Source organism: Apodemus sylvaticus, chromosome 19, assembly GCF_947179515.1.
Source record: "Apodemus sylvaticus chromosome 19, mApoSyl1.1, whole genome shotgun sequence".
NCBI lineage: Eukaryota > Metazoa > Chordata > Mammalia > Rodentia > Muridae > Apodemus > Apodemus sylvaticus.
The window spans coordinates 56292597-56315650 of NC_067490.1; the positions used below are offsets into that span (position 1 = coordinate 56292597).

At 38.7% G+C, this 23054-nt stretch overlaps 1 long non-coding RNA gene across 12 annotated transcripts in view; it reads left to right on the forward strand.

Moving 5' to 3' along the window:
* LOC127669153 (uncharacterized) overlaps positions 1–23054 on the forward strand; it is a 118257-nt gene that overhangs the window by 43699 nt on the left and 51504 nt on the right. For 11 of the 12 annotated variants that reach the window (XR_007974336.1, XR_007974331.1, XR_007974327.1 and 8 more), the window contains one exon: positions 17806–17931. This is a non-coding gene — a long non-coding RNA (uncharacterized LOC127669153). Of the gene's footprint in view, positions 1–11068; positions 11138–17805; positions 17932–23054 lie in introns of those variants that run through there. The other variant, XR_007974335.1, reaches the window with a different exon arrangement.

Here is a 23054-nt window from a genome sequence, read left to right on the forward strand (position 1 = left end):
ACTTGCCTAGCATATTTGAGGTCCATGTTTATCCCTAGTATCAAGACAAAGAAAAAATCATTTTAATAGTGTCATGGTGTCAAATATATAACCAACATGTGATGATTGCTAAGAAGAGCAGGATTTCATTGACAGTTGCATTGATATTGTCCACAAATGTAGTTTTGACAAATGAGTTTGAAGACATACCCAAACATAACTGGTTTTGTCATACAGAAGCACCATCTCCACCCTTTTGACACATGAGGGCATTTCTAATTATGTCATGCTCAACAATTATCAAGAAATTGTATAAGGACTTACTGGACTCAAACTGCAGGGCCTGAGTTTATCTGTTTTCACATAGTGCTCTTCAGAAAGCAGGGGTGGTAAGGCATTGGAATCTTTATGAAAATGGCTTCCTGTTTAGTAATCAAACCTAATGCAGGAAGCCTGCAAAATGACAGGATTCAAGATACTCTACTACAGCAGGAGATCTAAGATTAGAATAAATATCTAATAGGTAAGTACATAAAGATAAAATGAGCTTTAAGCAGTTTCTGTCCCTGTTCTGCCCAGCTATTGAAGGATAAACTCAGAAGTATTTATTTAGTCTCTTTCCGCTAATACTGGGGATATAGGTCCAAAGAGCTTTACCACTGTTGTATTTAGTGACAAATACAACAAAGAACCTAGGAAAAGAACAAGAAAGAGGACAGGGTTTAACTGTGTTTTTAATTTGTTAAATATTTATCAAATATCAAAATTTAAATATTATAAAGATATAAGCTATTTTGGTATAACACTAAATAGGTGATAATTTATAAGACTTGCTTACATTGAGACTGATAACAGCTCATTTTGGTACTCGAATGGAATGAATTCAGAACACCTTCATAGATATTCTATGAGATCTATGTGAGATGACTGGTAGAAACACTGGTCACTGGGAGAGGAGTCAGGTGATCAAAACTGGGAAGGTTGGCAGAGGTTGAAAATCATGTTCCTTTTAGAGGACTTGGGAGACTCAGCTTTAATTCAAAAATCAGTTCAAAAGGAGAAAATGCAAATCCACAAAGCTGAGGCAGGGGGTTATTTTAACTGTGAAAGTGCATGCTTGTTGGGATGTAGCTAGTGGACTAGAGAGTAAGTGAAGGTAGAGATACTGGAAGGCTCTAGAGATTGATTGCATAAGAAAAGTATTAGAAGAACAACAAGGCTTCTGGGAAATGCAATCATTCTGCCAGCTACAAAAACAACAAACACATTCTCATCAAGAAAGGACACACATTACTGAGTAGGTATTGAAAGGTATGCACTTGTAAGGTAGCTCAAAACCGCTGAAAAGTTAGGGAAAAGTATGTGAAAATAATAAAATTAAAATTGATAAAGTGTTTCCCCTTTGGGATAGTCTCTCTTAAATCTCCATGAGGATATTTGGATCCAAGACAATCATTTATACGTATGTTGAGTTGATTTGCTAGGTAACAAATCTTACCATCTCTATACTGGTGTTATCATTATACTGTAAATCTAGAGACTGGGTTCAATCCTTAGAGAGATTTACCTCTGTTCCAAAAGTTAGAGAAAAGACTCAGATACACTATGTCTCCAAGGAAACACTTGTTTTACAAAATTGAGGAAGGAGAGAGTGGTGTGTATAAAAGGAAAAAGTCATTTCCGAGTTCAGAGTGGTGGATGACATCACTTGCTAAGGTGGGCAGAGTTGAGAAGTCAGGTTTGAAGTTGCTGTTGCACAGAGCCTTGGAGATGGATTTACACTAGAAAATTCATCTGTTGTGTAGAAATCGATTGTCTCATTAGGATTTTAATGCTATGAAGAGATGCCATGGCAACTTTTCTAACAGAAAATATTTAATTGAGGCTGGCTTACAGTTTCAGAGGTTTAGTCCATTATGGTCATGGTGGCTAACACAGCAGATTGCAGGCCAGGCAGGAATGGTGCTGGAGAAGGAGCTAAGAGGTCTACATTTTGATCCCAAGGCAGGCAGCAGGAGACTGTGTGTCATGCCCGACATAGCTAGAGCACAGGAGATCTCAAAGCCTACTACTCAGTAACACACTTCCTTCAACAAGGCCACACCTACTCTGAACAAAGCCATGCTCCATAATAGTGCCAATAACTCCCTATGGCCCAATCATTTAAACACAGAGTCTTTGGGGGCCATTCCTATGTAGGCTGATGATAGGGCTTTGTGGCCCTCAACTGGATGTTGGTAGCTGGATAGGCTGGTATGTAGGGACACAGAAAGTGAGAGGAGAAAGGGGGTCATTTCTTCTGCTGTGTAATCATAGATTTAACACAAGTAAATCATTCTTAAGTGGTTGATCCAGGAGGCATAGTCCTAGCAGTGGCTATTATTTTTATCTTTTAGTGCTTTTCCTGAACACTGTGGTAGAACATTTAGGTTGCCAACACTTGTAATCCAGATCTGTGCCTTCCGCAGTAGTGTGTGTGCTTAGGGGTTCCTCCCCTTGGCCTATGCTACTCACAGAGTTGTACCTTCTCTGAGTCTCTTGGGTGTGCTGACTGTTCTCCTGCTCCTGCGCCTCCCTTGAGACCTGGAATCCTCTCGTTCCTTCTGTCTTGCTGCCCTCCTTTGAACTTTTGCTTATTTGGAAATATTTTCATTTGTTTCCACACATAACTTGTAGATGTTTATCCCCCCGGCACAGTTAGGTATCCGTTTACTGGCGTATTTATTTGATCTGGAATGTGTTGGATTTGAAACCATAGCACAGATGCTTTTCTCTCCCAGGAGAGTGGGGGATGCACAGAGAATGGTTTTGTGTGGCTCGGAAGTGACGGTGAAGAGGGAAGTGTCTTATTGGGAAGAAATACCGAGTTGGAGCTCCAGGTGTGTGTCTAGAGTAGACTCACTTCATGACTATCTTAGTTGCTGCAACAAATTGAAAAAGGACATATAGGTGGGAAAAATTCTCATTTACAAAATGTTTTTGATCTAGTTTAAAATTAGGACTGTCTGCCATCTACTGTATTACATAGATCAGTTTGTGTATCTTTTGTCCTGGAGCCACCTGCTTAAATCAGCCTCCTGTTCTGGTAAATCTAAAAGGATTCAAAGAAGCAGGGGGTTGGCTTCCTATGAAGAAATGCTTTTGCTGACCGGGTCTGACAAATAGAAAAGTAGGAAGAGGTAGCCTTCGGGAATCCCTTTCCATTTTATGAAGACTAGTGTTGGGGAACTGAAGTATAAATACAATCAAGAGAAAGCAATGGTGACCTGGACAGAGACTTTACCAACTGATGGTGTGAGATATTTGGTGGGCTCACAGTTACAATGGGTTTGTCTTAGACAGTTCTCCCATGAAAGTGTTGGTTAATAATTTACCCTTCCTGAGAGGCAGAGACCGCAATCATAGGTTGAGAGCAGGAACTCTGAGGCCTGTCATCTGCTGGAGTTCATCTTGCTGGCTAGAGCCATGAACCCTGTTGGTTGCCACAGGGTACCAAGCCTCTGAACATTGACAAAGAAAAGCTTCAGAGAGCTCAATAATGCAGAGATGTTTGGAGTGATTTACCTGAAGCGGTATCTAAAGTAATGTGTTACTACTGTAGCTACCCATCTGCTCTGCATCAAAAAGAATGTAACTCTACGTCTTTTGAAAAAGTTTATTTTGAAGTAGATTGGAGCTGCGTATGGAGGGAAGAGAGTATGGCAGGCTGATAAATTATTGCTACAGAATATTTATGAAACTTCGGGAGAAAGGACAAACAGCGCTTGTTGATTGATACCTGGAATATGTTTTTATTGTCTAACAAAATATTGGATGCAGCTGTACCTGTAAGACTTAGCTGCTGTGCGTGTGATCGTCAGTGGGAGCCGCCGGAGCGTGTTACCCCTTGCCATACACTGTTTTGATAGGATAGTAAGATCAGCTCTGCTGTAGGCTTCAGTACAATTTATGTGAATTGTATTTCCCTGTTTAGTCATTGAATCATATTGTGATATGGGCATGGTAAGTTTTGTAATTTGCTTTCCTGTGTGAAGAGTACTTTTCTTCTACTGAAGGTTCATTGCTGCATACTTTTTTTTTTATGTTAGGCATTATGTCATTACAAAGATTTACAGTTATTTAATAATGATTTATTGTAGTTATTTATTCTGCCATCTGTGTCACTCTTTCGGTAGAATTTGTAAATCAAATTTATATAGAAATTTACCAGGACATGCATTTCAGGATTTAAAAAAATATACTTTAAAATCTTTTTGAAGTGGTAACTTAACAACCGTTGTTAATGTTCAGCCTCTGCCATGTCTCTCCCACAACCACTGCAAAGAGGACCCTGTTAAGTCTGTTAAAATAGTTTCTGGTTTATCCTCTTTATTTTCAGACTATTAGTGTCATGTTGTATTTGACCTGGGATGTTCACACGACATTAAGGAACGTGGAAACATCTTGACATAAGGCTCTCTGCAGTATCATAAGTTTTAATCACTACTAAAGTGCTCATCCAGGATCTAACTGAGAGCATATTTAGGAGGTTGTAGAATCCCCTTCCTTTGCTCAGAGCTCACTGGCTGTAGCCATGAAGGCTGCATTGTGTTTTGGTTCATTGGGCAACTCACACTTTTTCTGTTACTTTGTTATATACAAACGCCAAGTTGTGTTTTATTTTTTTTTTCTTTTTAAGGCTGTGTTTACTTAACACCATGTCTTTTGTTGTTGTCAGCACAGAATCAGAATCTAAATACAATCTAAATACTTGATTTCCAAGAGTGCATGAGAATTTTAGTTCTAAGATTAAAACACTAAGTTTTATGTACAACCTCACGAAACCTCTTTTGATTAATTGGCTGGCCCGAAAACACACTGATGGCATTGTTCAAATGTTTTGATATGGTAATGACTCTCTTAATGTTCCTTAAAGTTTCAGTCACCAATTAATTATACTTAAAGATGGAGGTTTTGGTTCAAGAGGGAAGTGAAAACATTAAAAGTATTCCAGACTCAACATTTTTTCTACTGGTGTATATTTCTTTATCATGCTGGGCACTAGTAAATCAGAATGAATTCAAGAAAGAAACAAAGGCATCCCAAACAGCTTCCCACCTGAAGGTAACCCTTTGTCACACAGCTTCATTTGGACTACAGGTAGCAGGGGAACAATGACTTCTAAATTCGTTTCTTTTTTTGTTTGTTTGTTTTCATATAATTTTTATTGGATATTTTATTTATTTACATTTCAATCTTCCCAATTCCCTCCCCCCAGCTAGAAAATCCAGAAAATCTCACCCGCTCCTGATTGTTTGAGTGTATGCCACACACACACACACACACACACACACACACACACACACACTTCTGCCTCCCTGCCCTCAAATTCCCCTACACTGGGACATCGAGCCTTCATAGAACCAAGGCCTCTTCTTCCATTGATGCCTCACAAAGGCCATCCTCTGCTACATATGTGACTGGAGCCTTGGGTCCCTCCATGTGTACTCCTTGGTTGGTGGTTTAGACCCTGGGAGCTCTGGTTGGTTGATATTGTTGTTCTTTCTATGGAGTTGCAAACCTCTTCAACTGCTTCAGTCCTTTCTCTAGCTCCTCCATTGGGGACCCCGTGCTCAGTCCAATGGTTGCCTGCAAGCATCCGCCTCTATTTCTCAGGCTCTGACAGAGCCTCTCAGGAGAAAACTATATCAGGCTCCTGTCAGCATATACTTCTTGGCATCCACAATAGTGACTGTATATGGGATGAATCCCCAGGTGGGGCAGTTTCTGGATGACCTTTCCTTCAGTCTTTGCTCCATACCTTTTCTCAGTATTTTCTGAGTATTTTGTTCCCCCTTCTAAAAAGGATCAAAGAACCCACACTTTGGTCTTCCTTCTTCTTGAGCTTCATGTGGTCTGTGAATTGTTTCCTGGGTGTTCCAAGCTTTTGGGTTAATATCCACATATCAGTGAGTACATACCATGTGTGTTCTTTTGTGATTGGGTTACCTCACTCAAGATGATATTTTCTAGTTTCATCCATTTGCCTAAGAATTTCATGAAGTCATTGTTTTTAATAGCTGAGTAGTATTCCATTGTGTAAATATACCACATTTTCTGTATCCATTCTCCTGTTGAAGGACATCTGGGTTCTTTCCAGCTTCTGGCTATAATAAATAAGACTGCTATGAACATAGTGGAGCATATGTCCTTGTCATATTCATTTCTTTTTTAAGGCATAATTTTTAAAAGTGTTCTTAAAAACATTGCATGGCAGTTGATTTTTGCCTTCAGATGGGAATTCTGTATGTTAAGTAGAATCTTTACACTGTCATATTAAAAGGAGAATAATGTTAGACAGCTTAGTGGTAGAGGGCTGATCATGCATGTTCGAGATACAATCCATATCCACCCACACTGGCAAACATTTTTAATAATAATTGAAAATATGTACAAAACAATTTGCTTAGGAAAATATACCATGAAGGAGCTTATATACCAGAAAAACATTTACATCTTTTTATGAGTTGTGACTAAGAGTAATTGATGAATCCATAGTATAAGGGATAAAGAAGTGTTATGAGAGGGAACAGAGGCTGCATTTCTTTGGGCATATAGAGAGGGTATGTATGTATGTATGTATGTATGTTTGTATGTATGTATTCTGAGCAAGCACTTTCTCCTGAGATATATCCCCAGCCAGAAGAGAGGCTCTTCTTGAAGGTTTTAATTTGTGGTTTCTTAGAGGTAGCACTTGCTTTCCTTAAAAGCATTTAGAATGTCATGTTGAAGAGATCATGGAGGAAGATGGAGGACTTTCTTTTACATTGTCTCAGCCAGCATCAAGTGTTCATGGTACCCTAGGCAGTTTACCTACAGTTGGTTAAATATTTAGGAAAGGACATTTAGAAGCATGTCTTCATGAATCTGGCCTTAGCTTGGACTTTGTCAGTTCTTTATTTTATTTTCCTTTTGTTTTGATCTGAAAACCTTTAAAATATGATTCTAACTAGAAACTTTAAAAGAAACGACAAAATTCAGTAATGAAGACGCCTCATCTTACAAGTGAGTCTTTACTGGCTAATGATGAATGCTCTGACAGGCTGAGGAGCTGAGGGAACAAAGAAAACAATGCAAAGTGCTCAGTCAGCAAAGGCTTCCAGTGCTGTTGAGGGAGCAGCCTGGAGAAGCACACCCTGGGCTTAGCCCCACTCCTCATCTAGTGTTCATTCCTTCATCCAAATTTCTTAAATACCTTTGAATACTGGGCAGTTTGCCAAATGTGGTAAGACTATAGAAGTTAAACACTTGAATTTGCTTTTAAGCCCCGACGAGTAGGAGGTTTAATTGTTTGTTAACAAAACTCTGAAATGGGCAGGGAACAGTTATATGAGAACAGTTACAAAGGTCTGATTCACACACACTGAGTTTTGGGCCTGAGAGGAAGGCTCTTGAGTGTGGAAAATCACAAAGATTTAAGTGCTTGTGCGAGAGAACATATACACTGGCCTCCTGGTTTAGTAGTTTACTGTGAGTTCTGGAAAGAGGCTCCTTCCTAAAGAGCATGGACAGGTGATCCCCTATAGAGATATAAACACTGGGCGTAGTGTCTCTGTAGTTTATAGCAAAGCCATAGGTGCTGTTGTTTTGGGGTGAGCTTCCAGTTGGGATTATAAGGTAGAAAATGTCTATAAACATAGTGCCAACGCTCTGCTATATTTAATTTGCGAAATTATTTTGAGGTAGAAAAAAATTGGGCCACAAATACAAATACTGATACTTAAAATTTTCTGTAAACAAGTTTTTGAGTTATCCTACATGATCTTTTTAAAATGGAAGTACTTGTAAATTGCTAATTTATTTCATCTAATTGCAGGTGGAGGGGCCTCAGGTGCTACCATGTCATGGGCTTTCCCTTTTCTGTTTAAATATACTGTATTTCCAAGTGTTTATATACTTGTAGCATACAGAAAAACAGCAAGCTCTTTTGTTCTTGTACCTTGTATTCTGTGGGAATGTGGACATACAACCCTCACCCAAACCCCTGCCAACCGAATACTTACTGTTTCGATCTCTCTCTCTCTTCTTATATTCACTGCCCATTGTTCCTAGAAAACCACAAAGCTTGCATTGACTGATTGAAGAGCATGGTTCTCCAGTCTCAAGGCCTGTGCAGTTGACCTATATAATCTCACCTCTTATTAATTCATTGCATCTGTCTGTCCAAGGTGCAGTGCTCCTGTGTACTTCCTCATGATGCCTTCCTGTTTAGAGTGCTGTCACAAGTCCTCTCAGGACCAAATTATTTCTGCTGCATTCATACTGCAGCTAGCAACACTTGCACTGATTTGGGGACTTTAAGAGAGCAAGTATTTACACCTTCTCTTTCCACTTAGGGTTTGTACATGCCTGCCTGACTAACCCGGAAGTCAGGAAGTGAGGGGACTTTGTTTAAAATGGTATAACTCTGAAGACATGGGCACTGTTTCCAGCCTCCTCCAGAGAAGAAACGAAGTTGCTTAGCTTATTTGGACCTATAAACCCTGTAACTCTGTTTGGTCATCTGTGTGTCCAGGCCACAGTATTGGGCTCTTCTCTCCTTTGTACTCTCTTTTTATTTTATACTTTAGACAGTAATGCCACAGACAGTGAGGATTTTCTGCACCTTTTGTGATTTTCTTGGAGATCGAAGAAATTTGCTTGGAGATGATTTTAAAAAGATCATGTAGGATAACTTTCTTGGAGATCCAAGAAATTTGCTTGGAGATGATTTTAAAAAGATCATGTAGGATAACTCAAAAACTTGTTTACAGAAAATTTTAAGTATCAGTATTTGTATTTGTGGCCCAATTTTTTTCTACCTCAAAATAATTTCGCAAATTAAATACAGCAGAGCGTTGGCACTATGTTTATAGACATTTTTCTCTTTCTTTTTAACAGCTACATAATATTCCATAGAAATATCATAATAAATTAAAACAAATTCTAAAAGCACGAAAATGTACATGTTAGTTGTACAATATGTAATTATTGTACATAAAATGATAAGCTGACTACAAAAAGGATAAACTTGGTAGATTATTGAAATTTTAAAAATGGTGTATTCCCAGATTTCTTTTGGTTTAAACTCTTCTGGGAAATAATTTCCCCAAGCCCTAAAGAGATTCATGTTAAGTGGTGTTCAGATTGAAAAACAATTGGCAAATACTTTTACTTCTTAAGGAATCAAGATAGTATTTAACAATTTTCAAGGAAATGGTAAAAATGAAACAACACAGCCAGTTGAGGTGAGTACATGCTTTGAAAGTAGACCCACTCAGTCTTAAATTTTCACCTCAACAAGATTTGGCCAAGTGATTTCATCCTGCTAGTTTCCTCATTGATAAGGGAGACACACTGATATTAGTACCTACCTCATTAGTACCTACCTCATGGGGCTTATGAAAAACAAAATGAAATGTATTTGATACAAATGGGAATCATATACACACACACACACATACATATGAGGTATCTCTTGTTCTCTCTGTCAACATGATCAGACTTTGGCTACAAATAGTATCTCAAACACTGTACTTCTTAGTAAACTTGCTTGGACTGCATCGTAGGCTTATAGAAGAGCTCCTGGTCCTAACTATAGCCTTTGTCATCGTTGTTCTCATCTTCTTTATTTCTTATCCCTGGTCTTTCACTCAACACCTTGTCATTAAGGACCCCTGTTCCTGCTCGCTCAGGTCAAGTGGATGGATACTAATCTACTCTAATACACACACACACACACACACACACACACACACACACTGATATAGATTATATACATATATATAATAGAGAAATTAGAATATATATAGGACTTAGAATCTATATTATTAAGCAAGGTCACATGACCTCAAAAACAAATGAATCACATCTTTTCTCTCATGCAGAATCAAGTCACTAACGTATGTGTAGATGTTGACAAATGTACTTGTGGATACCCTGGAACATGAAGAAAAGCTAAGCACAAGGGAATGATGTGGTCATTGATTTCAGGTCATTGATGAGTTAAGGGAACAGAGTAGTTTTTTCTGATTGAAATGTTGTCATAGAGTTTGGGCTTTTTTTTATTAGATGAATACATAAAATATATTCAATACTTAAAGAGTAAAATTTAATATGAAAAAATCATAGATTCTACTTTGAGTTGCAGTTCTAACAGAACATAAGTTCATTACCTTATATAGGCTTTGGGTCTGGTATGTAGTGTTTTTATTTATTTGCATTTTTATAATGAGGCTTATGAAAAGAAAAACGGAATGTATGTAGGGGAATTTTGATCCTTTTCACAGTATCTGGCATACAGCAGGTGAACACTGAATGCAATAAATGTCTATTTATAATGATTAAGGTAAGAATTCTAGTTGCTGGATTTTTGACCAATTCCATCTTTATGTAACTTGTCACTATGCCTTATAGAGTGAGTGATCTTAGCCAATGGACATATTTGTTTTCTTCCTTAACTCTTAGGATATGGCTTGGCTTTGCAATCTCTGGAAAGCAGGGCATGGAAACACTGTTTTTTCTATGTACCATATATAGAATGCCCAGTGCTGGAGTTAGCCACGAGTCAGAGTATCTACCAGGGCTTGTGCTTAGAAAAGTTCATTGTCTGGCTCATGGGGCTATATGCAAAGAGCTAGAATCTGTCCAACTGTTGATGACTTCCAATCTTACCTATTTTAAGTTCACAGTTTAAATACAATTTGCCTGGGAAGTTTCTTGAAAGTTTAATATTTGGTTTTGTCAGGTCAGTAGGAGAAACTCTGGTATACCATGAGTTTTCAATATATGGCCACTGCTTTAAACTCTGCTGTCAAAGCAATATGGTAGACCCAAGCCTAGAAAATGGTCCTGGTTCTGTTACCAACTCATTTTGTGTTCAGCCTCAGTTTCCTTGGTTGTAAAGCAATCATATTAAATTAGTCACCCCCAACCTCCCCGCGGGATGCCTCAAATTACAAAGGCTAAGACACCCAGGCTCTGCACTGCTCTTCCCCCATGTTCAGAATTCACATCTTCATTTTTCAGAGAAAAGATTTCCATTGATTGAAAGAAAATGCAATGGAAAACATGTGGAGCTGTGCATGGTGGTGCACACCTTTAATCCCAGCACTCAGGAGGCAGAGGAAGGTGGATCTCAGTGAGTTCAAGGCCAGCCTTGTTTAAATACTATTTTCCTTTGTGTGTGGGAATGAACTCTCCATATGTAGTACTTGAAAGGCTCAAGTAGCCAGGCAAACAACAAAATGAGGAAAACAGGTGATGGTTGAAGAGACTGGTGGGGGAGGGGTGCCTGCTAAAAAGACAGTAGCTTCTGTTCCACCCCAGTTTAGAGTTGTTGAAAAGGAATTTTTATGCTATACCTTTAGTTTCCCAACACTTACCTTTTGTCTCCGTCTAACTCTCCCTTTATATGTGAACTTTATATGTTGGCCATTAATTAAAACACAGGCCAAACAAAAATGCCCAAAGCCATCTAGTTTGAAATCTATACACACACACACACACATATACTGTGCATGTGTGTGTGTGTGTGTGTGTGAGAGAGAGAGAGAGAGAGAGAGAGAGAGAGAGAGAGAGAGAGAGAGAGAGAGATTCATATTTGTTGAGTATCTATGTCTAGAAACTAGGTAAACCTTTTGTACTAACCAAAGTATTTGGTTTTCACAATGATTCTATGAATTACTTCTACTACTACCATTTGGAGGTAGAAAATTTGGGTTAAGTGATTTGGTCAGTAAGTAAAAGCTTCTACAGATAGTCAATCCTATGGTTAAAAAAAGTCTCCTTGCTGGAGTTCTAACCACATACACAGTTGACTGCTGGGCATGCAATGTGAATAAATGGCACATGGGCTGCTGTATGGCAGAAGCTGCTGAGTCATATGGAGATAGCTGTATGATACCAGTTCAGTGCATACATGTGCGTGATAGGATAAAATACTGAGTACTGTGTACTTTTATACTTTATGATTTTTTAATAAAGCTCAGTTAGATCATTGTCATTTTTTAAAAAGAAATTTTAGTCTTTCTCTTTGCTGCAAGCAAACCAGACTCACTGAGCTTTGGATCTAGTACCATCTGTGTCCAAGGGCAAATATTAGCAGTAGTGGTTGTAGTAGCGAAAATAATACAAAGAAGTTAGTCTCAGTCTGTGCTTTGCTATCCGCTTTCATGATGCCTAGGACTCAGGGATGTGTCTTTTGAGAAAGTAATGTGAAATCATCCCTCTCATGCTCCTCCTTTATTTCTGCTTTTTTCACCTAGCCCTCATAAAATGTGTTTCAACCCTCACAACTCTTGCCTATAGGAATAAAACTATAAGATATTAGGAAGAAAAATAAAAATACTGTGGGGGAAAAAAACCTGTATGTTTATCTGTTTAGGTTGTTTCCCAGGGGCTTTTTAGGATACTTCAACACTATAACTTTTGTTTTTCCTTCTCTGAAAAAAAATATTTTCACTGTATATATTCATTGTGCATATACGTACATTTTATACATGTATCTGCTATTCATTGAGCCTGTCCTCCACTGCACTCCCCCCTCACTTTCCCCTTTCTAGCTTATCCACTTGATGTGGGGTGGGGAGAAGGAAAGAGCCAGTGACCCTGACAGTATTCTTCTTGACAGTCCATACCCATCATGTGAGTGGAAAGTACCAAAAAACCCATTTTCAGAACTGTATCTCGAGTCTCTGGCTCCTGAAGAAAACCAGTGTGGTTCTGATGTGGGACGGGAAGAGTGGTTTGCATTGGCACCGGCCCTGCGGGTGCTTTGGGGCTGGAGCACACACAGCTGTGGGTTACAGATGCTTGCTCTTCACTATTAATGTGGCCAGCATGTGAAACCATGGCACCGCAATACTACACAGAGGTCCACGCCTCTGATAGTTTGAGAAATAACTCCCAGCTGAAGAAATGTTTTCTTTGGAGGGCTGGAATACATTCCAGAACAGAAGGTCCTCTTTCAGAAATGGTAGAATTAACCACTGATTAATTCTAGTCTAGTGATGTTGGACTGGGCATTGGGGACTGCATCACATGTATCTAAGGGCTTGGCAGCTTTAACCAAAAGTACAAGGGGAGAAAAAAAGAAACGAAAAAATAAATTAAAGTTCCTTTAAATCTTTGGTTAATAACTTCTGCATTCCTTACTGCGTGTATATCACAGACCTTGTTGTATACACTCTCAAGGCATTGCATAGTTTCTTTGAAATCACAACTGCAAAGCATTAGTAGGAGCTGTCATCTGAGTTGAGGTATGATAGACATGTTTCTACCAATTATTATTTCCCTGAGGATGGGGGAATCAGAGGCCTGTATATACAAACAGAAGAAATTTGTATGGTGTTGGGTATTGCTTAAAGTTCAGTAACAAAAATTATCTTCTAGACAGGAATTTCTTCTCTCTCTCTCTCTCTCTCTCTCTCTCTCTCTCTCTCTCTCTCTCTCTCTCTCTCTCTCTCTCTCTCTCTCTCTCAACGTATGTGCTCCCTTCTAATGGTATACTTGAGAGAGGGTCTTCCATCTGCGATTGTTAGTGAGAATGTTTTCTCATCCAGGTTACAATTTCCATTGAAATAGTTGCATACAAGTATTCAGAAGTTAGTTTATTGACTCTTATTGCACTTCGGGGTATCTAATAAATAATTTATTAGCTTGATGGATATGTGGCTACCTAACTATGGAGCATGAAATGTGCACTGTTTCTCTAATACACTGTAGGGAGACTTGTTTATAAAGTATTTAGTATTGGTTTTATAATGCACTGTTGACAACAGGAGACCACGAAGCTCAAAGATCAATCTCATTTTGGCCCACAGTATTAATGCTACTTTATAAAGCTATATGACAGGTCGCTTAGACAGCGGTCCTTACCGAAAGGACTCTGTTAGGAAGGCTGGTTGTAGCGGCTGCCAGCACAGCAGATAAATGTCTTTGTCCATGTCCCTGAGATATTTATTCAGTGGCTGTTGATACTGGCCATGTGATGGAACTCATCTTTTCCCTGGTCTCTAGAGGGATTCTGGACTAAAAGTGCTGAGTTCTCCTAATGCAATCCTCACTAATTGGGTAGAGAGTTGATGTGATTTTGGATCACATGGGTCTGGAGGTAGGAGTCAGCAGTAAGGGATGGGGGGCTTACCTCCTCAGCTTTGTCTCATGTCTGCTAATGAAGCAATATTCTTAGACATCTCCTCTCTCCTTAATTCAAATCATATATGTGATATAGTTCAAAATATTTCCAGTTTTTATTTGCTTTGGGGAATTTCTTTAGCCAGGAGTAAACTTGCAGCCATTTTTTTTAAAAAAATGCTCTGTATATATTTAGACTTGGGTTTATGAATAAATAAAGATCAAATAATTTGGTCTAAAATGTATTCTTGGCATTTTAATTCTTTTACATGAACTCATCAGTGTGGGAATGTATGTGATCACTGTAGTTCCCAAAGTTCTGTTTCTTTCCTGGGCTATAAGTTCTGGAGCAAGGCATTACTCTCTGCATTCAGAACCCTTTATTGGTTTTCAGTATTTCAGATTTCAGTGTCAGTATTTCCAACTCCTAACTACACTGCCTTTAAAAAAAATTCTTTAAATTTTAAAAGATAAATAAATCTTAGAGAGAGAGAGAGAGAAAACGAATGCACCTATGTACATACGTATGTATGTATGTATGTATGTATGCACCTGATTATCAAATCCCCTGGAGCTATAGTTACAGCAGGTGTGAGCCATCTCATGTAGGTACTGGGAACTAAACTTGGATCCCATGCAAAAAAAAAAATTGTACATGTTCTTAACTACTAAGCCCAATGCGTTGTCTTAAAGCCAACATTTTCTTGACTGGGAGGAGACTTCCCAAGTACTTTCAGGGGCATCCCTCTCTGCAGTTGACCTGTCTTCTGATCACCACTCATGGATTCTGACCTTCATTGTGCCTTTTTTTTTTTATTCGATATAATTTATTTACATTTCAAATGATTTCCCCTTTTCTAGCCCCCCCCACTCCCCAAAAGTCCCGTAAGCCCCCTTCTCTTCCCCTGTCCTCCCATCCACCCCTTCCCACTTCCCCGTTCTGGTTTTGCTGAATACTGTTTCACTGAGTCTTTCCAGAACCAGGGGCCACTCCTCCTTTCTTCTTGTACCTCATTTGATGTGTGGATTATGTTTTGGGTATTCCAGTTTTCTAGGTTAATATCCACTTATTAGTGAGTGCATACCATGATTCACCTTTTGAGTCTGGGTTACCTCACTTAGTATGATATTCTCTAGCTCCATTCATTTGCCTAAGAATTTCATGAATTCATTGTTTCTAATGGCTGAATAGTACTCCATTGTGTAGATATACCACATTTTTTTGCATCCACTCTTCTGTTGAGGGATACCTGGGTTCTTTCATTGTGCCTTTTTAAGTAGACTGTTCCTTTTCTCTTCTCCAGTTGTTCTCTAGTTTGTGCTCTTAACTGGAGTTGTAATATCTGTGTTTCTTTTTAAAAACATTAAGTGTATTTATTATTGTTTTAAGTAAAATATAATTACATCATTTCTCTCCATTCCCTTTCCTTAGTCTAACAACTTCCATGGCCCACCCTTGCTCCTTCTCAAGTTTCTGGCCTCATCTTCTTTAATTGTTACAATATGGCAGGGCCTGAACAAGGACAATGAGGGGGGAAAAGTGGAAGAGGGAAATCCCGTGGGACCCCAACCTCAGATAAGAACTACAGGCAACTAAGGGATGCTGAGAGAGGTTGTCTTCCCTATGGAAGATGCCCTCTCATTGGTTATTCAATGCCAAGTGTCTGGTCCTCAAAGCATGTATATGCAAGCAACTGAGTAGACTGAGTAGGTCCTATTTACACACACACACACACACACACACACACACACACCAATTCCTGAATTTCTTTGTTTTTGTTGGGTTGAGATAGGGTTTCTCTGGGTAGCCATGGCTGTCTAGAATTCACTCTGTAGACCAGGCTAGCTTCAAATTCAGAGATCTACTTGCCTCTGCCTCCTAAGTGCTGGGGTTAAAGGGGTATTCATCACTGCCTGGCCTTAATGCCTGAATTTCTTACCAGGGAAAAATTTCTATATCATTCCTTTGTGTCTGAGGGATTTTTTTCCTCTCTTCAGAGAACCTTTTCATTTGTGTTCTTACCACATTCTCTCCTAGGACCCTTTATATCATTTTCCCTCTGGCTTAGATCTTCAATATCCTCTTAACTGTCTTGGTACCCTTCGCTCACTCTAGATTTTTCTTTTTAAACCTCCCATAGTGGAAAACAAGCTGTCTGTTCCTAGGGATACTTCTTTAAACCCTGCTAGCTTTTCAAGCCCCAAGGTTATTTTACTGTTCCTGCCCCAAATTACACATTCCTTTGCTCCTCAGACTGAGCTAAACTGTATTCTCCTTTCTCTAGAAAGTGCTGCCAGCCAGATCCCTAGTGTCACACTGGCTCTTGTGATCTACATGTTTAATCGTGTGTATGTGTCTGCATCTTGGGAGGGGGGCTTGTGTGTGCATATACATGCAAGTGCCTACAGAGGCTGGAAGAGGACATTGGATCCCCTGGAGTTGGAATTAACAAGATTACAGGCAGATGTGAGCCACCCAACATGAAAACTAACTTGGGCTCTCCACAAGAGCAGCGTGCTCTTAACCAGTGAGCTATCTGTCCCATGTCCTTACACATGTCCTGTCTGTCATTCCTAGGGCTTTAATTTCATTCCCACGGTGTCTTTTGTGTTTTGCTTTTTTTTTTTTCATCAGCGTTATCTGCTTATTTTACCTGTTTATTATAATAGTTCCCTGATTGATCTCTTAGCTTCCCTTTAGTTATGTTTTAATGTGTTGTCATAGATGTACTTTCTTTAAAAATATTAATATTTACCCTGTGTTGAGGTTGTCTTTTTGTAGAGTTGGCTGATCACTTGGTGGATAACAGAATAGCAACTGAGTGGACTGTGGGACTCTTACCCATAGTTCCATTACCCACGCATCTTCCCATTTATTACTGCTTTATCCATCATCCTCCCTGCGCCCTAGTGAAACTAGATCACTTCTCTAGAGGAATTGGTGGTCTCTCAGGGCCTAGAACAAAGGCAGCCTTTTCTTAGATGCTTCTTTCACATATCAGAGGGAAGGCATCCTTCCCTAAATCATAAGGATCTACTGAGCTTGCCTTAACACTATCTCTATTTATGTTAGGTCGTTTTCACGCATGGCTTTTATTCTGTAGTAGATTATAAACCTGTGAGCAGGGACCATGTCTTATTTTGGTGTTCCCCACAGCTTCTTGTACTTGGTATATGAAGCTTGATAAATAGTTCTTCAACAGTGAGTAAAAAGTTTTATAATGATTTTCTTGATGATTAGTAGAAGAAGATGGAGTAAGTTGGGGTATTGACTGGAGTGTGGCTCAGTGGTAGAACTTGTGTTTGGCAGCCCCGGTGTCAGATACCCACCCGACTGTCCAGTTCCTCCTTAAAGAAAGAATCTTAAGTGCAATGCTGGTTTGGCTTCTTAACACACAGGCTTGCACTCAAGAAGCCCTGAGTGGCTCCCCTGTCCTGTCACCCTTCAGTGAGCTATTCTGTTATTCCTCATTGTTGTTTTCTTATGGTTCATATATTTAACTGTTGGTTGCTATACACCTTAGTAATTAACTCTTTTTTACAAGTGTTTGTGTGGTCAGAGGAGTATATTATATCTGTAGTTTTTAAGATAAAGTATCTTGATGCAACCAGGATTTCTGTAAAATACTGCCTGCAGACTATATAAAATTTCCTCTTCTAATCTCTCAACAGGCACATTTTGTGCCCTCCCCGCCTCCAAATTGCCTCAGTTACAAATCGGAAGGCAGGCTTGGTGACCAGGACTGGCAAGCACATTTTAAAGTCCCATGCTGTGGAGTTGATCCATCTCAACTTGAGGTATGTTGTTCTTTCTTATTTAAGTCACTTAAATATGCTCACATTCTCTGACTGTCCTATTGAGGTTTGTTCCCACATAATTATTCTTTGTTCCACCCTCTTACTGTCTTTCACACTCATGTGCACGCTAGGAAATGAATGTATTTACTTGCTTCTCAACAGTTTTTAACCTCTGAAGATACTGCATGAAATAGAATTTTGTGGCAATAATTCGAATGATTTTGATTGTGATAAAGTGTCTTCTTTTATTTCATCCCCTTTTTCCCCTTTTCATTTTTTACACATAGTTCTAGGGAAGATTTATTCTAATTGTCACTGTTTTTAAAATGGATGTGTTAGGGTAGTAATCTTTGAGAATTGAAATGTAACACATATGTAACACACACACAGACACACACACACAGAGACACACACATACACGTGCAGACTAATGAGTTTCCCTAAGATGATCATAACCAGGACATCAGCTGATGGACAGACAGTGCAGTTGTGTGTGAAAAGCTTCCTGCCTGCTTGCGTCCAGCCGAGGTCCTACACCAAAGGCCCCCACTCTCCCATTTAAGTTTTTTTTAATTTGAAAAACAATCCAGAAATCATACAAATTTTCTTTGCATCAATGTTTTTCACTTAAATGTATGTTTGTGTGGGCATATGCATGATTTTGTGTGTAAGCATGTTTTTGTGTCTAAGTAGTTTGTAAGGGCTTGTGTATGTTTGTGTATGTATGCATGTATGTATATGTGTGTATGTTCTTGTATATGTGTTTGTTAGTATGTGTGCATGTGTTTGTGCATGTATGTGTGCGTTTGTGTGTATGTATGTATGTATGTGTGTGTGTTTGTGAGTACTTGTATATGTTTTTGTATGTATGTATGTATGTGTGTGTTTGTGTGTGTTTGTGTGTATTGAGCCTTGTAACAGGGTTTTCTTGTGCAGAAGTGAATCTCAATCTTTCTTCTTGACAGTAATTTAAACTATTACTGTGACATTTTTACTAGAGCTGCCAGCATCTCAGGCTACAGTTTTTAGAAGGAAGTAAATAAAAGCATTAATATTATCTTTACAATCCCACAACTTTCGTGGTCATATGAAAGTAGTTCCCCAGTGCACTTCCGTGCCCCAGCCTGTTGGATTTTTGTCTTTTGCTTTTGCTTTTTATTTTTATCCTCATAGTCATTTAAGGAAAGATACCACTGATTCTTTCAGAAGATTTTTCTCACAGGACATCAACTGAAGCTTGTGATAGTAAGACAGCTTTTGTCACTGCTTGTACACACAAAAAAAATTAAAGTCACTTTTTTACTTTTTAGATCAAAACAAAATAGGAAAATGTTTGATCTTTTGTAGGCATAAGATTTGTACTGACTGAAGATGCTTTTTTGAAATGTGAATCTTGATTCCAAGGGATTCTCATTTCCTTAGCATTTTGTAAGCTTCCTGATCTACTGTACCTAACCACATCTGTCCATTTTCTGATCTTTTGCATCCATGGATTATAGCCTTTTAACATTTCCTGGAAGTGCATTCCGGCGCTCAGCCCTGACTAGGGTGTCAGACACAGCATCTCAGGCAAGTTAGACAAGTGTCAATTGGAGCATTTTCTCCTTTTCAGTAAAGCGTTTAGGTAATATTTTCCTAAGTGGAATGTTAATGTCACTCTCTGAAGTAGCTCGAACCTTGTTTAAGGGGCTTGTGTTCCTTTTCTGGTCACATAAAGATATTTTTACTGCATAAGGTTTTCTCTGTCAGAACCTTGTTTAAGGGGCTTGTGTTCCTTTTCTGGTCACATAAAGATATTTTTACTGCATAAGGCTTTCTCTGTCAGTATTGGTCACCATTTTCTTCTCTCAGTGCATAGCAGCTGTTATATATGTCTCGTGCACTGATGTGATTGGTGTTCCTGTGAGTTCACATCTGAGTATTTAGTATGTCTATAATGGTTTGGCAGAAAGCTGACTATAAATGAAGGCATGGGTACTCTTACTTAAAAATTGAACAATGGTCTTATTCCTCAGAATCTTTGGGCTGTTTTGGCTGAAGCTACTATATGTTGAAATGTCCAACTAGGTTGTCAAAGCCATCTGGCATTTATATATAGTTATATATGAATATTATAAATATGAAGGAACAAGTGAATTCTAACACAGACTCTTGGAGGAGAAGGATTGAGATGCCAAAGATGATAACATGAATTTAGATTTTTCTTCTCCTTTTCATAAAGACCCTTTAAGCTAATTTTAAATTAGCTAATTCATGGACTCTAAACCTAAATTCTTACCATAAAGATTTTAATAGAAAGAGTAATAGACTGTATAGTTTAGATCGTTTACATATGACACTTGGTTACATTTAGTTGTTGGCGTGCGTGAATCATATATCTTTTTGAGGATAGAATCTCACTCCTATCTGCTTTGAAACTCACTATAGAGATCAAAGTGGCCTGGGATTCACAGAGGTCTGCCTGCCTTTGCCTCCCAAGGGCTGGGATTAAAATCTGAGCCACCATGTACCCCCATGTACCCCCTGCCATGCGTCATCCTTTTAACCTGAATTAAAGACTGCTACATACATGTCAGTCTGCTACTTACAGCTCAATCACCGAATAAACTGAAACAAGAAAAACAATTGCTAAATAAGAAAAATTTTCCTGGTTCCTTAAAATTTAAACATGAGGACCCATGATTACCAGATGTTACTGTTTGGGAACATTGGCAATCGAGACACAGTTGTCCATCTCTTACAGAGATCGAAATGGAAAGAAAGAAATTGGAAATCAGTTGGCAAGCAAAGATTTAGGTGTAAATATTAGGTGAATCTTAATTGTAACAATGAGTATCTTTACATTAAGGAAGATAATTCATAGAGGCAGGCAGATCTCTGTGAGTTCGAGTTGAGGCCAGGCTGAGCTACATAGTAAGTTCCAGGACAGTCAGAGCTATGTGGAAAAAACCCTGTCTCAAAAACAAAACAATACAAAGCACAAACAAAAACACCTGTAACAACCAAACAAAACCGAAAAGATAATTCAGATCTTGATCTTTTATTTATCATTTTTTATTTTTATGATCTTTTTTGGTTATTTTACTTATTTACATTTCAAATGAACAACATTATCAACCAAGCAGCTCTTGATCTTAAGAAGTACTTTTAAATGTCATTTCTTCTTTTCTCCACAGAGTGCACATAGATATGCTTGTGTACTCATTATGTTTGGGTTTATATGTGTTAAGGGAAACAAATATTTTACTGTCCTCTCATCAAATTGTATAAACATAGATAACTATACAATTATAAAGCAAACAAAAAAGTGGAAATTAAAATTTAAAATTGAAATTATTATTTAAAATTTAAAATTGAAATTATTATTAGCTTTACTTTTTCCTATTCTTTATATTGAACCAAATTTGTTCCTCCTTAACTTTGTGTCTGAAAAGAAATGGCACAATAAAGTAGGGGTGTCAGGCTTCACAAGGGGAAAGGGTGGCAGGCTTCACTAGGGGAAAGGGTGGCTGTCAACCTTCTTCCTTAGGAGTATGGAAGTGAGGGAAATATCTGTTCAGAGGAGTTTTCCTTCATTAGTTCTTTCTCCTTTTTTTCCCACTTAACACATCTGTTAGCATTCCATACAAACCAACAGATGTTGCAAAGCAAGTCCTACACTTCGTTCTCAAGAAAAATGACATTTCCTCAGTTGCCTGCCCCACCTCTGTGACTGAGACCAGCCTGCTGCTCCTGCATAATTTGCATATATTAAGTTATGTGCCTTAATGCATTAGGAACCTGAGCTTCAGCATTCCTTTATATGTTAAGGTCGCATGTCATTAGTGACTAGTTTACAGGCTGCCTTAGAGTTCTGAGAAGGAAAGGGATTTGAGGATGGCAACCTGATTCTGTACACTGAGAGTGGATAGCCAGTTAGCAATATTTTTTTCTATAAAATAGATGAGTTACAGAAAGCTCGAGCTGTCCCACCCCGAGGAAGTGCTGATTGTCATGCGATGTGAAGCATCGTTTTTATTATTTTGGCAAGAACAGGGACAGTTTTGTCTTGACAAGCCATTAGATGAATACCAGCGTGTGTCACATGAAAAACCACTGATCTTTAACCCAGGTCTGTACTTAACCAAGCTTTGGAAGTAAATTGTGACTGAAGGAAGAGCAAAGGCCAGTACACTGTCATTACAGATTACAGAGTCTGCTAACAGCGGGAGAACTGACAGGCCCAGGGAGTCACAGGTGCGGTTCTGTAAGCTGTCAGTAGTCCTGCGGATGCTTCTTAAACTGTGTGCACAAGCCATACATTTATTTTATATTTGTTCAGGATTTACGTTGTAGCTCTAGCTAGGGAGGAAAAAAAACTGAAAAAAAAGAAAGAGAGAGAGAGGGAGGGAGGGAGAGAGAGAGAGAAAGAAAGAAAGCCTTCAAGTGCTTTCTTAGTGCAGGGCCTGAGTTTCTTAGCACAGAACCACGACCTTTATATAGCTGCTATGTTCCCAGTCACAGAATGACCTTAAGAAAGCCCTGTGTTTTGAAGAAATTAAATCCAGTGAAGAAAAGTAAAGTTGGGTATGGTGGAGCACACCCTTAATCCTAGCACTGGAGAGGCAGAGGCAGGCAGATCTTTTGAAATCAACCTGGTCAATAAAGTGAGTTCCAGGCCAGCCAGGGCTACATGATGATACTCTGTCTTTAAAAAAAAATAATTGTAATATATATAAAGAAATGATGGGTTATATTCCCATAAACAAACAAACAAACAAACAAACAAACAAAAAGCAACACAATAAATAAACTAGTTTATTCCAAAAGTATATGCAAAAGAGCATTCTTTGGCCTGTCAGTAGTCAGTAACTGTGACTAACTTTTTCATTACTGTGTAATTTTTGAGAAAATAAAAGAAAAGACCCAAATTCACCTCACTACAAAATATTAAAAAGATAGTAACATTCTAAGCAATCACTTGTGGGAATTACTGCTTACAGAGCGAACAGGAAAGAACACACTGCCTTCCTCTGTTGGTGGGATTGCACTGCACCTCTCTGTAGTCTTGTTATCCTACACTAACTGAAATGCAAATTCTTTGTAACTAATTGGATCTCATTGAGGGTACATGCACAGTGTGT